We start from the raw sequence: 14,604 nt of genomic DNA on the forward strand, positions 1-14,604 counted from the left end.
TTATTGATAATAAACAAGTGAATCCTGCTGGTTTGACCTATGGCAGAGAGAGAGCCAAAGAGAGATTCCTTATCCCTCTGAGCAATAGCAGGAGTAGTTGGCTTGCTGCCTAAGTTTCTCTGACTATAATAATTTTCATGGTATGGAGTTGCTGATAGTAATATTCATGTAAACATTTATAAAAACATTCCACCATGCACATTGCTGTCACTGACTGTAATATCTGGTTTATGAGAAACAGTGTCTCAGTTCAACCCTCAGAACTGAATTATGAAGCCAGTTGAAGAGCAGGGTGTTTAAGGAATGCAAATTGAGCCACCTATGAGTTCCTGTCACTATCCAATTAGTATTTCATGATTGCCATAATAAGTAATATTGTGTGTGCTAGGGGATGTGAACTGGATAATGCCTCAAAATGGCTTCTTAGCCTAGTGTAGTACTCCTCTTTTTTTCCCTCCACCACTCTCCATTTATCAGGTGTGTAGCAGGTGGGGCTGGGGCCCTTACTCCCATCCCTATACCAGCTTAAGGAGAGCTAATATCAATACTAGCAAGATAGTTCTACTGACCTGTGCAAAGACCAAGACTGTCCTCTCCTGTTTAGAATAAAGTGCAGGGGAAATTCCTTAGATAATTTCATGGGTCAAACACTCAGCATACATTGTGATCCTTGTTTCTTTCTCTGCTTGTTCTTCCAGATGGCAGGGAAAGGTGCACAATTAAACAATTAAAGTATTTTAATGTTTTTATGAGAAAGCTGCTATAAAAGGATGAATCTTGCATTTTGTTATTGAGGCAGTGGGGTGTGTGGTCCATTCCAACTTCTTGTGGGAGAGATTTGAATCCATGCTCCTATTTCTGTTTACTGTTTTCACAAGTCTAAGCTTTGTAGTTACTTGTTTCTGAAGGAAAATAATGGAGAATGATGTCTGAGGTCACTTGACCTGAGTGTACATGGTGAATAGAATACTGAATATTATTCACTACTTACCAGGGAGTTTCTTTAGTATCTGTAGCATTGGCTTGATACTGTCTCTTGTTACTTATGTAGCAGGTGGGCAGCAACATTTTGAATGAGCTGGAGTTTCTTCAGCACAGTCCCTTTCATCTCCTTAGTCAAACCTGAAAGATGTGAATTTATGGGTTTTCCTGGTCAGTGTCCCATCTAGAAGTGTGGAATGAAAATTCCTAGCTTGGCAAAGATGGAAGAATTTATAACCTCTGTTGCTATTTGGGACTCTAGTAGCAGAGAAGAGTTCCCACTCACCCAGTCTATGAGCTACCCTTTCAGCCAAAGGACTTTTAATACTCTATTCATCTGATGAAGTGGGTTGTACCCACGAAAGCTCATGATACCATCTATATGTTTACTAGAGATACCTGAGGCCACTTAGGGGCTACTAGTCCTTAAGGTGCTGCTAGACTATTATTATTCCCTTGCAACAAACCCCGTTGCCAGCTTTGTCCACATATTCATTCTGCTGATACCATTATTGGACCTAACCAAGTGAGTTATAAGATCAAGAACACATATTCCTGCGCATCCAGAAATATAATCTATGCTATCATGTGCCGAAAGTGTCCGTCTGCTATGTACATTGGACAAACATCTCAGACACTTCGCCAAAGGATTAATGCCCACAAAACAGATATCAGACAAGATCACAAAGAGAAAACAGTTTCTTGCCACTTTAACCAGAAAGGACACTCTCTAAATGACTTAGCCACCTGCATTCTGCTACAAAGACCTTTTACATCTGCACTTGAAAGGGAATCCTCTGAACTGTCATTCATGTTAAAATTCGACACTTGCCAACAAGGACTTAACAAGAATTTGAACTATCTCACTCATTACCAAGACAGTTTCCCCAATTATCACCTGTAATACCATTAACTCACAAACATCCCACTCTCCCTACCTTTAATATCATCAATTCACAGACACTTACCTTCCTTCCTCCCCCTTCCCACCCCCCCCCCCCCCCGCATCCCCCTTCTGTTCTGCAATGTGATTTGTCCTTTTCATATTTGTTCATTTTTTTAATTGTATCCTTTGGTATATATGGTTGTGACTACTTTCTTCCACTATTTGATCTGAGGAAGTGGGTCTGGCCCACGAAAGCTCATCATCTAATAAACCATCTTGTTAGTCTTTAAAGTGCTACATTGTCCTGCATTTTGCCTAGACTATTAGTTATTTTTAAAGTTTTTCCAGTTACAGACTAACTCGGCTACCCCCTAACGCTTCTTTACAACCAAAGAGTGGAGATCCTTATGATTGTGATTTGGCTAGTTTTTCTCCTTGCTAATATTTCTCTCTTGGCTAGGTATGGCTTCATCCAATTATTTTACATTCTGACATTGATCTCGCATGTCCTGTGGGGCAGCTGGGACATAGTGCTATTTGAACACGATGTATAAGATAGCTATTTACTGTTGGCACTTGAGGCCACGGTGCGTCTCATTCTGGTTTTACATATAAGTTTAAAGAGCCTCTGAGAACCCTTGCAGAATGCCACAGATGAGGCATCTGAAATCAGAAATGCACTTGCCTGACACAAGTTACCTGTTAGGATGGTTTTGAATTAGGATTTGAAAATGCACTCTATGCTTCCATATTTCAGTCATACCATCTAAGTCCTGTATAATACAAATGTACATACAATGTTACACAAATACATTGATAGAACATCTTGCTCTGTGGGAAATTATATAACGTGAAAATAAGAAATGCAGTACAAATCTGTAATCTTCCTATTTGACAAGTCCCCTCACATATGTGTTTGAAACACAAGGGAGACTCTGCCAGTTTATAGACGTAGATGGCTTTGAGCATAAATCTTATTTGGATGACATTTTAAAAGTTTTCTGAAATTGAGTCTTACCAGTTTAACACATTTCTCCTTGAGGCCTGTTTTGCTCTAGTAGTACTGATATAATAGCTTGTATCCCTTGGCAAATTTCTGAATGAGAATGCTACTTGGAGTCAATTGCAGCAGGAGGGGCAATATAAAACAATTCTAGAAACTGAAGTTACTTTAGTGTGTGACAAAGTCAGACCTGATAGATTTAAGAGAGATGTGGAAGGTCAATATATTAGCCCCAGAATAGTGAAAGCCCTGTTCCCCAGGAGCTGAAAAGAGATTAACTCAGGTTTACTAGAGATACCTGAGGCCACTTAGGGACTACTAGTGACCTTTTAAAAAAAACCCTTTTCAGGCCAGATACAGGAAGGAGGGATAAGAAACAAGGTGCAGCAGGGAGAAATGATTTCTCTGGGATTGAAGGTGTCCTCTCCTTTGTTTAGTGAAAACACCCAAGTTCACTGCACCCTGTGGAAGGACTGGCAACCAAGAACCAGCACAGTAAGTCGATAGCCCAGTGAGGGGTGAGGATAAGTATTTCTGCTTGTGTTGTGAGTTTGGGACTTTTATTTTATTTTTCTTAATAGAACTACTTGGGACTACTCAAAGTGTAGAATAAAAACACCTTTGGAGTAAGACTGATTTACTCCAGGTCTTTCACAGCCTGGAGGAGCTATTCTGAGGCTGATGAAGTGAAGGAGGTACCTTGCCACAAGTTAGCAAGCAGTGGTAAAGAGAATGCTTGCATTGCAATTGGTGCTTTTCAACTGCATCATCTGATGTGTCATAGAACGTGCTAGATTGTTTATTATTCTTTCTTGGCAACTCAATTTTATCAATAAAAAGTAAGGGTATGTCTACACTACCCTCCTAGTTCGAACTAGGAGGGTAATGTAGGCATACCGCACTTGCAAATGAAGCCCGGGATTTGAATTTCCAGGGCTTCATTTGCATAAGCGGGGAGCCACCATTTTTAAAACCCCGCTGGTTCGAACTCCGTGCAGCGCGGCTACACGGGGCATGAACTAGGTAGTTCGAACTAGGCTTCCTAGTTCGAACTACCGTTACTCCTCATTTCACGAGGAGTAACGGTAGTTCGAACTAGGAAGCCTAGTTCGAACTACCTAGTTCGTGCCCCGTGTAGCCGCGCTGCACGGGGTTTGAACCAGCGGGGTTTTAAAAATGGCGGCTCCCCGCTTATGCAAATGAATCCCGGGAAATTCAAATCCTGGGCTTCATTTGCAAGTGCGATATACCTACATTACCCCGCTAGTTTGAACTAGCGGGGTAGTGTAGACATACCTTAAGACAGGTAGGAAAAATACTGCTTGGGTTGGCCAAAATACGGAGAAGAGGTCCTGTGACTCTTTTTCATAGAACCACTTCCTCCAACAAGCCCAAGTCCCCTTATATTCTGATGGCTGACAGACCATCCCTTGACATCTTCTCTGGAGAGGCTACTGCGAAAATAGGAACATGCAGTAATACTTGCTGCTTCTCTTTTACTACTGTGGGCAGCTGGGTGGCACAACTCCAAAACCAGCAGCACCTTAAACTCTGCCAACACTTGCAGTTTAAATCACTATAGGTATGTGTGATGTATCAGAGTACAATCTAGATAAATAAGTAGCTGTATCATCTCTGCCCTGCAGCCTAGAATGTCCTTTACTTTGCCTTGCTGCTGTAGCCTCCAACTTGGAAAGCTCACAAATGACTTCCAGCATATAAGTCATTCACAACTATGTCTCTGTGGGCTACAGCCAGCCACACATTGGCTCCTATTAGCTGTAAAGATTACCACAGGGTGACCCCAAAACACTACCAGTCCCAGATTTTCCTCCAGAAATTTGGTCAGCCCTCTCATAGATATTTAAAAAACATAAGAACATAAGAATGGCCATACTGGGTTAGGCCAAAGGTCCATCCAGCCCAGTATCTTGTATGATGACAGTGGCCAATACCAGATGCCCTAGAGCAGTGGTTCCCAAACTTTTCAGCATCACGCCCCCTTTTTGATTTTTGAGAAACCCTCAGTCCATCCCCCCCAATAACAGCAAATTTTGCTGAGCAAAAAAAAAAGGAACGGACCGTGACTGAAAAACAAAAATAGCAGCAAAACTAGGGGGAGGGGCTGGGTCACCTCACCCCCCCCGGAATTTCTTCATGTCTCCCCTGGGGGGGGCATGCCCCCCGATTTGGAAACCTATGCCCTAGAGGGAGGGATTACAACAGGTAATCCTCACTTCAATCCTCATTTCAAATATATTGAGTTCACTATCCTTTTAAGTGAATAATATGCCCAAATTTGTTACCCCAAATGAACTTGTTACCCCTGCACAGCATGGAGACAAGCTAAGCCCCCGAGAGGTAGAGAACTGGCATGGGCCACTGGGCCCCCTACTGAACAATGATCCGGCGACCACTGACCGGTCCAGACTTCCCAGAGACCGTGCAAACTGCTGAGAACTGGCTGCTGAATCTGGACCCCTTTTGACGTACCAAAAGGCCTACCAGACATCCAGGTATACACTACGGGCAAGAAGGGAAGTGGTCCAGGGTATAGCATGGACATGTAAACACCCAGGTCAGCGTGTTTTGGGCTGGAGCCCCCGCTGACCCGGCAGCAGTCTATACTGCTGCTCAAGGGCCCTGGGCTGGGGCATAGTGGAGTGGGCAGGCCAGCGCCTTTCCCCATCTCCCGCGCCACCCACAGCTCGGGTGGCAGTCTCCTCCTCTCTGCCACTGCAGGAGAGCTACCTGCACCCCTCCTGAGCAAGGACACCTCAATTGTGGAATTGTTATAAACTGTTTTCCTACTGCCCCACCTTGACCAAGGGCTAGGCTTATAAACTGTTGGCCTGCCGCCCCACCCTGAACTAAGGTGGGGTTTACAGACTGAATGCTTGCTGGCCTGCTCTGAACTAGGGCTGGGACTTTCTAGACTTTGGGCTTCCAAACTGTCGCTTACTGCCCTGCCCTGAACCAGGGCTGAGGCCTTCCAAGACTGCCTTGAGCCCAGGCAGGAGCTTTTTCAACTGTGGACTTGGCTGCTCTCCCTGAACTGAGGTTGGGCCCCTGAATGCCCTTTGCTGGCTGTCCTCTAACCCAGGCCGCCTTTATTGTTGTTTACTTTTGTTGCCCCTCCCTGAGGTAAGGGCGTGGGGCTCCAAACTAGTAGTTTGGACACTACTCATTCCCCCTCAGAGACTTATCCAGGTGTAGTGGGTTGGAGTGGCCACCCCTCTGACCCCTAGAGGCTATTTCCTAGAGCTCACGAGGGGTACATCTACACAGCAGTGTTATTTCAGAATAACATCCAAAATAACATAGTCCGCATCTACACTATAAGTAATTATTTCGACATAATGTCTAAATAATGTTGAGCTGGAGGATTTCTTACTCTGACTCCTGTAACCCCCGTTTTACGATGAGTAAGGGAAGTCAGAGGAAGAGTGCTCTTCCTCAGGCTTCCTGCTGTGTTGGCAGTGCTAAAAGACTAAATAAGCTATTTCAATGTAGACTATACAATTAATGTAGCTGAACTTGCATAGCTTATTTTGGCATTAGCCATGCTGTGTAGACATGCTCTAAGTTTTCTAGGAAAACCATGTGCTACCTGTATGGTTCACAGGTCTCAGGACTAGTTCTGAATGCTGCAGGCATGGGTAGTGCTATACTATATTGACCTTAAAGTAATAGGTTATTGTTTGTATGAAAGATGTTATATAATAATTCTCATACTAGTCACACAGAACTTTCCTTCTGTAGAACTCAAAACACTTCACAAAAATGGATAATTGGCTACGTCTACACTGGCATGATTTTCCGGAAATGCTTTTAATGGAAAAGTTTTCTGTTAAAAGCATTTTCCGAAAAGCGCGTCTAGATTGGCAGGACACTTTTCCGCAAAAGCACTTTTTGCGGAAAAGCATCCATGGCCAATCTAGATGTGCTTTTCCGTAAAAAAGCCCCGATTGCCATTTTCACGATCGGGGCTTTTTTGCGGAAAAGAAATCTCTGCTGTCTTCACTGGCCCTTTTGTGCAAAAGTCTTTCAGAAAAAGACTTTTGCCCGAACGGGAGCAGCATAGTATTTCCGCGAAAGCAGATGATTTTGCCAGTCTAGACACAGCCGATAAGTATAATTGGGCAAATTACTTCTCTGTTTCAGTTTTCCAAAATGTAAAATGGGGATAAAGTCTTGCAATAAATCTGGGGCAGAGGTAGGATCAGAATACAAAATAAAGTTGTATTAAACTACAAGAATATCTCCTAGCTGGAAGTTAAGACACAACGGGTATGTCTAGACTACATGGCTCCGTCGACGGAGCCATGTAGTCTAGACATACCCAATAAGTATTAAGGCTGAAATTCTGCCCCAAACGTCAATAGCAACATTTCCAGTTTCTCCAAAGGAGCTAGGATTTCAACCTACACTTATTTCTTACTAGAATATTTATTTGGCATTGTTCTGGTCTTTAACTCAATTAATTTTTGTTTTTGGAAAACAAAATGAAAATGTACATGCTACATTTAAATCATCACTCTGGGGTGTGACTGGGGAATCTGTGTTTATTATGTAGGCTGCCCCGGGGAGAGAGAACAACCCCAGACCTCTCATCACAGCAACTTGCAGCCAGGTGAAAAGTGCCTCAACATGGCTGTGGCAGCTCTAGCAGGCACAGGCCAGGGAGGGGGTGCATATCCTCCAGCTAAGCCAAGTCCAGTTTCATCTGTGATTGTACTCCCCCACCAGAGTAAAGAATGCAGAGAACTATGCACTTTCCCCACACTCCCTGATAAAAGGGAACAGCCAATAATGTCCTGGTATAAATTGGGGGGTAGGAAAGGGAGACAAGCTTCAGATCCCCCACCCACCCTACAATATGCCTGAGGGGAGGGAGACTCAGGGCTGAAGCAGTCCTAGACAGCAGGGAAGAGGTGTGCCCTCAGCCAGCTCCTTTCACCTGTCTGGCAATTCTGTCTCTTTTCTAAACGGTTTTCTGAGAAGCAATACTATTCGAGACGTATTCCATTTTCCTGGCACATCCAACCTCTTACTTTGTTTTAAACTATGATAAGAAGAAGCTGCATACCAAATCTGAAGATCATAGCTATTTCCATTTAAGAGTACTTCTTGAACAGACAGACAGACTCTCTCAAATATAAAGAAGATTTCAGGGCCAAAAAACATACTGTAGCAGATGCAGTAATTAAGACGTTATTGGGGGTTTTGTTTGTTTATTTGTTTTGCTTTCTTATTTCTTTCTTCAGAATCTTGTTTCAAACTTTGCAGTTGTTTCATGGGGTAGTAACATGCATTTATTTAATCCAGCAGTGCCCTCTTATTTTTTATAGATCAAGTTTGACCACAAGGCATACCTTTTCTTTCTTTAAAGTACTTGCCTTTGAACAGCCTAGGTGGCAGTGAGTCAGAGTTGTTTTTGAAAACATTGTTGATTTTAAAAGATGAACCTCCTGGGTTTGGGGTATTTTTTAAAAGATTTTTTTAAATTTCTTGAAGAAAAATTCAATTTTATCTGTTATCCTTAGAGTGCTTCTATACAATTAATAATCATATATCCCTTCTGAACTATTTTAAACTGTCTCTTTTGATAGATTAAAAATAGTTGCCTCTTAAAATTGACCAATTCAGTTAAAACCACTCTGTTTTATGAAACAAGGCTGTTTTATTTTTTTCTGTTTCATTTAAACAGAAAATTGCACAGAGATTTATTGCTAATCAAAATGGCTATTGAGCTGAAAGCAGTGGAACAATGGAAAAATACATTATTGTTTCTCATAAGATCAGCCTGCACTTGAGAGAGAACTGAAACCTCCAATATTTACTGTAATGTGAATCTGATTCACACTGGTAATATATATCTTTATTTTACTGAAGCTAATACATGTATTCTTGAAATAACCTTACACCACTATTGGTAAAACATGGGGGGAGGAGAAGAGGGCATCAATTCTGCAAATGATTAACCAGCATGTAAGTGGACAAGTTGGAAAATTGCTTTCTTAAGCAATTGTAAAATAGCCTAAAAAATAAATTCTTCATTCTGCACAGGCTTGGTCATCACTGAGATCACACAATCTCTTCACTTAGACTTGGCTCATCAGGAGCTTTTCAAAACCTTTGTCAGAAAACACGAGTTCATCAAAACTGAAACTTTATTGGGGAAAGAGATTTCTCAGGTCCACAATGTGTATGTCTATTAAACAGTGCTATCAATTGACCTGAGTTTTTGCCTGCGATTAATGCTCCGTCACTTCAAAGGGGCAGTGCAAGCAGAGCTGGGGATCAGATGGAGTGCCCAGCTGATCCTTGGCTCCACGTTGCACAGCCCCTTTGAAGTGCTACTCCAGCACTTCAAAAGGGCTTTACAACAGTGGAGCTGGGGATCAGCTGGATTCTCCAGCTGGTCCCAGGCTCCTAATGCCTGCCCTTTGGAAACGTTGCCACGGTGCTTCCAAGGGGCAGCGCTTCATGGAGCCCTGACACAGCATTTCAAAGAGGAGGCGCATGCGATAAATTGCGATTAAATTTTTTAATCGCTTGACAGCCCTAATATTAAATGTTATGAGAGAGAGAAAGGCATCCCTGTCACCCATAATAGCCAGTATTTCATTGAAAAGAGCACTTAACGGGGTATGTTACAGATGCAAGTTGGTATAAGTAACAGTATTTGACTTCTGAACCTAGGTCCTGTGCTCTAAACAGACTCTCACTTCTGGCTCTCTCTTACCCATAAAGATTCTTAAGGAGACTACTTGTTCAAGTCTCCCCATAGAAACTTGACCCTCAGCTCTCTCTTTTACTGTTTTTCAAATTTCACTGTGTGCATGCAACCATTTTTTTGTTTGGAGAGGAGGCAAAGAAAATTTTCCTGGCAAAAATCAAACATGCATCATTTGGAAAGATTATCATTAAAGCCAGTGAAAACTTTTTGTTTTCTTATTGCATGAAATTTGCTCCCAGATCAGGATGACACGCCAACATTTTTCACAAAATGAAATTCTAAAACAAAAAAATGCATTTCAGGTAATCAGAATATTGTAATTTTAACAATATTTTTGTTCTTAAAATAAAATTAAAAATGAAAAGTTTGGATTGAAAAAATATTGGAATATTTTGTTCCAAAAGCATCGTAATGAGATTTTGACATTTAGATGTTTCTTTTCTATTTTTCTAAATGAGATTTCTTCAATTGGTATGACTTAACAAAAATGTTGTTTGTCAAAACAGCATTTTCAAACAGAAAAAAATCAATACATTTCCATCTTTCTATCTCACGAAGTTAGATAATGCTGTTTTCCAGCTTTCTGGATATCTATCTTGAATTAAAGCTGATTTACAGGAGATGGCAGAAGTGGTGCATGGAAAACAAAGTAGTATTTCTGGCGCACTTTGAAACAATGGGTGTAACAAATAAATTATATTTTTCAAAGATACTCTAATTTTATGAGCACAGGTGCTGTCTTTTGGCAAGCACTTTGAAAACAGGAAAAGCAAGTGATCTTTTCATTCAAGAAATCTGTGCTCCATTGTGCAATTCTTACAAGTTAGCTGGGCCAAATTCCCTGTTTGAGACCAAATGTGAATGCTGATACCAATGACATATATAGAAATACTTTATTTATAATCTTGAAAACATTCAAACAGATAATCCCATTATGAGCTTTTAGCACAATAGTTTTTAAGTCATATCAATTCATGAAACTTCATTTAGAAAAAAATGTAAATGTCAGATTGGGATGTGCCTGTGAAAGACACAGAGTAGAAACAACAAAAAAAGAGAATTTCATTTGGAAGGGTAGAAGGAAAATAACCTTTAAGTATTTTTTAAAAACCCTCAAAAATATCTAGAATAGAAAAACAAACAAACAAACTTCAATTGTTTCTTTCAACGAAGTGGTCTATAAATATTGAAGAACTGAGCTGTGAAAGGTACTGTTGAGGCAGGCATATTTAGTGGAATTTTAAAGACTGTGAAATTGAGGCACAGAACAGTTAGTGAATTAATGAAGGTTTCACACCAAGTCTGTGGGCTAGTAAAGAATAGAATTTACAAGTAATAACCTCCAATCCTGTATTTACTACAGAATTCTCTGAGAATATTCTGCAGCAGCAGATGAATGAATGGATGGAACTTAAAAACAAACAAACTAACAATAAAAAACAAAACTCAGGTTGGTACCTTCTGGGATAATCCGAATATCTGGAGAAAATACACCAAATTAAGTGTTTGTAGCTTCACTAAGAAGGTTCTGGAAAAACTCTGATCCTACCTTCTTCTTCTCTAAGTATTGTCTCCAAGAAATCTCCAACTCTTGCTGCTATATCCCAACTTCTCACTTGGAAGTTTTCTTTGTCTCCTTCACTCATGCCCAAAATCATGCACCCTTTTTTGCTGCCTGCCATTTCTGACTAGGCAACAGCCTTCCTGTTAGTATAAGGGATGGTGACTTTTCAAACTAGGTTCAGAGGTCATTCTTGGATTAGATAGCAGCATAGAAAAGGTATGAAGAGTGGAATGCAAGAAGCTAATGGTTCACTAAGGCTGCTGGATATTGGATTAGAGTAGACAATGAAAGGATGTAATAAAATCCAAGGACTAAGAGGCCAACTGGGACAGAATTTTATGGTAATGAGGACAATTTTGTATTTGAATCTGTGTACAAGGTGATCATTGAAAGGTATTCAGAGATGGGGTGACATGGTCATATCTTGTTCATTCTGACTGAGGGGGATGTCATCTGTGTTTGGAGGAAAAACACATCACAGTAAGCAATATTTGGATACAGTAGATGGGAGAGATATAGAGAGAAATCAAAGATCATGCTTATCTGGGTGACAAGGTGATAGTGTCAATTTTTTTGTGGTTCATAGCATGGACAAAAATACATTACAGGCAGTCCCCGAATTACGCGGATCCGACTTATGTCGGATCCGCATTTACGAACGGAGCTTTCTCGCCCCGGAGCTCGCAGGCAGCAGGACCGCCCAGCGTGCAGCGGTCCCGCCACCTCAACCTTTGGGGCGAGAAAAGCTACTCCGGGTGACCCATGTCTGCTGGGGACCGTCTCCAGCAGACCAGGGACACCTGGAGCAAAGCCGGGGAGGCGGAGGGCTCCTGCACCTCTGAGGCTTTGCTCTGGCAAAGCCGGGGAGGCGCGGGACTCCGCCGCTGCTGCGGCTTTGCTCCCGGTGTCCCTGGTCTGCTGGGGACCGTCTCCAGCAGACCAGGGACACCGGGAGCAAAGCCGCAGCGGCGGCGGGGTCCCGCGCCTCTGAGGCTTTGCTAAAGCAAAGCCTCAGAGGAGCGGGACCCCTCCGCCGCCCCGGCTTTGCTCCGGGTGTCCCTGGACTGCTGGGGACTGTCTCCAGCAGACCAGGGACACCGGGAGCAAAGCCGCGGAGCACGCGGTCAGCGGACAGCCCAGATGCGCCGCTGCTGTCCCGCTGCCAGTGTGTTCCGCGGCTTTGCTCCCCGTCTCCCTGGTCTGCTGGTCTCCAGCAGACCAGCAGACCAGGGAGATGCAGAGCAAAGCCGTGGAGGACCCGGGCAGCAGGACCGCGGTGCGTCTCGGTCCCCTGCCCGCGTCTCCCTGGTCTGCTGGGGGGGGGGGGGCGCAGCTAGTACGCCCCCCCCCAGCAGTCCAGGCTTTTCTCCGGATGCCTGTGGTAGAGCAGCTGGGGTGCTTCCAGTTGGTCCCGCAGCGCCGCTCTGGGCGCTACTGGACCAACCTGGCAGCACCCCAGCTGCTCTGCCCCAGGTCCTGATTCAGCCGCTGCTGGTCAGTTTCAGCAGCGGCTGAATCAGGATGCCTGGAGCAGAGCAGCTGGGGTGCTGGTGGATTGATCCAGTAGCGCCGAGGAGCGGCGCTACTGGAGCAACCCAGCAGCACCCCAGCTGCTCTGCTCCAGGCGTCCCCAAGTCAGCCGCTGCTGAAACTGACCAGCGCTGACTACAGGAAGCCCGAGGCAGAGTTGCTCTGCCCCGGGCTTCCTGGAATCAGCCGCTGATCAGTTTCAGCAGCAGCTGATTTGGGGATACCTGGGGTTCTTAAGTTGATTCAGTATGTAAGTCGGAACTGGCGTCCAGATTCAACCTGTTGAAACTGATCAGAGGCTGATTCCAGGAAGCCCGGGGCAGAGCAACTCTGCCTCGGGCTTCCTATAGTCAGCAGCTGGTCAGTTTCAGCAGCGGCTGAATCTGGACGCCGGTTCCGACTTACATACAGATTCAACTTAAGAAAAAACCTACAGTCCCTATCTTGTACGTAACCCGGGGACTGCCTGTATATGCAATTTATCTATTTTCCTCCGCATCTTCCTGTTGGGGGGAGAGATGCAAAAGACTAAAGTTTTAACTTTTATATAATCAGGTGATAGGATCATTAGTCCTTTCCAACGTTATTTTTTCTCCAAGTGCCAAACTTGCCTGTTCATGGAGCAAGGGTAAACTGAGTAATGATTTTTGAGAAAATTAATATTACTTAGGAAACCATGGTGTTTTAGTAACAATAGGCTTTGACTAAAATGATACATGTGGGCATGATGGGGATTTGTTTGAGATAACGAAGATAAAGGATTTAATATGGGAGGAGTAATTTTCACAAAATTAAAAAAAAATTAGGGAACAACTTTATTTGCAGAAGGTGAAACTTGTATGGCAGTTTAGAAAAGACACAAAGAAGCAGTAAAAAGTAACCAGCACTGACATTTATGCTGCTAGTTATTAAACCAGGAGAGCCTTCGATGTTGGCCTGCTTCAGGGGATTAGAAGAGTGATTTCAGATTGTTGCTAGGAAACGAGGGTTATACAAAATAATGCAGTACCTCACCTGCTGTTAGAAGTGGCTGAACTAGATGTTAAATGTCACAAAGAAAAATAATCTTTTAGTTACTCCTTGTTGTGGCTTCTTTGATCATGCATTTCTGATAGGATCTCAGTTCTGTAAGTTTTCTTTTAAATATATGGAGCCTTTTCATTGCAGTTGGAAGCACTCCCCATTCTGAAAAATGTTTTACCCTTAAGACATGCCATGATCTGTCTCAAGAATTTTTGATCATGTCTTGACATGGTGCTCCTTTACCAGTTGTTCTGTGGAGTTTAAAGTTGTGGGACTAATTCCCCTTGCCTGGTTGCAATTTCAAAAATTGCTATTTGTGAGGAACTGATGGCAATCAGAGATGCCACTTCTGATTCCTGCCTTTCCCAGTGTTTAAATGAGTAGACCTGGGAGCCTTACTGTTAGAAGGTTTCTCCTGCACCCTCTCGCCTGCTTCTTATCTCTCAGACTGAAAGCAGAAGACCAGACATCTGAAGTGTAGTCAATGTGATGTTCAGTGGGATTTAGTTCCAAGCAAGCATATTCCCTTTTACTTCTAAAATGAAATAATTATTGGCAGTGAAATATCCTGCCCAACCAGAGATGATTAAGAGTTGTTTTCAGCCATTGCAATGTGGGAGCTCTGCATCAGCAAGGAATTCAAGAGTATTTCCAGACTATGAACTAACTGACCAAATGTGGATGTGTATCTTCTGTCAAACAAGACCACAGTATGGTTTCAGGCTCCTCAAAATACTTTCAACTTCCCAACAGCATCACCTCTGTTTTGCTCAGATTCAGGTTCAGACAGTTGTTCTTCATCCATGAACTGATCTCACCGAAGCATTATGCCATCTTGATGGGACTAGTGTGGTTGTATATGGTAAAGAACAGGA

The 14,604-nt window shown here is 43.0% G+C and overlaps 1 long non-coding RNA gene across 1 annotated transcript; it reads right to left on the reverse strand.

The window, feature by feature from the left end:
* Window positions 1–594: 594 nt before the first annotated feature.
* LOC102451733 (uncharacterized) lies at window positions 595–11,294 on the reverse strand. Its single transcript, XR_331877.4, has 3 exons — window positions 11,162–11,294; window positions 992–1,122; window positions 595–902 (listed from the first exon to the last, which is right to left on the reverse strand). It is a non-coding gene; the product is annotated as an uncharacterized LOC102451733 (long non-coding RNA).
* Window positions 11,295–14,604: the final 3,310 nt, after the last annotated feature.

Source organism: Pelodiscus sinensis, chromosome 3, assembly GCF_049634645.1.
Source record: "Pelodiscus sinensis isolate JC-2024 chromosome 3, ASM4963464v1, whole genome shotgun sequence".
NCBI classification, from domain to species: Eukaryota; Metazoa; Chordata; order Testudines; family Trionychidae; genus Pelodiscus; species Pelodiscus sinensis.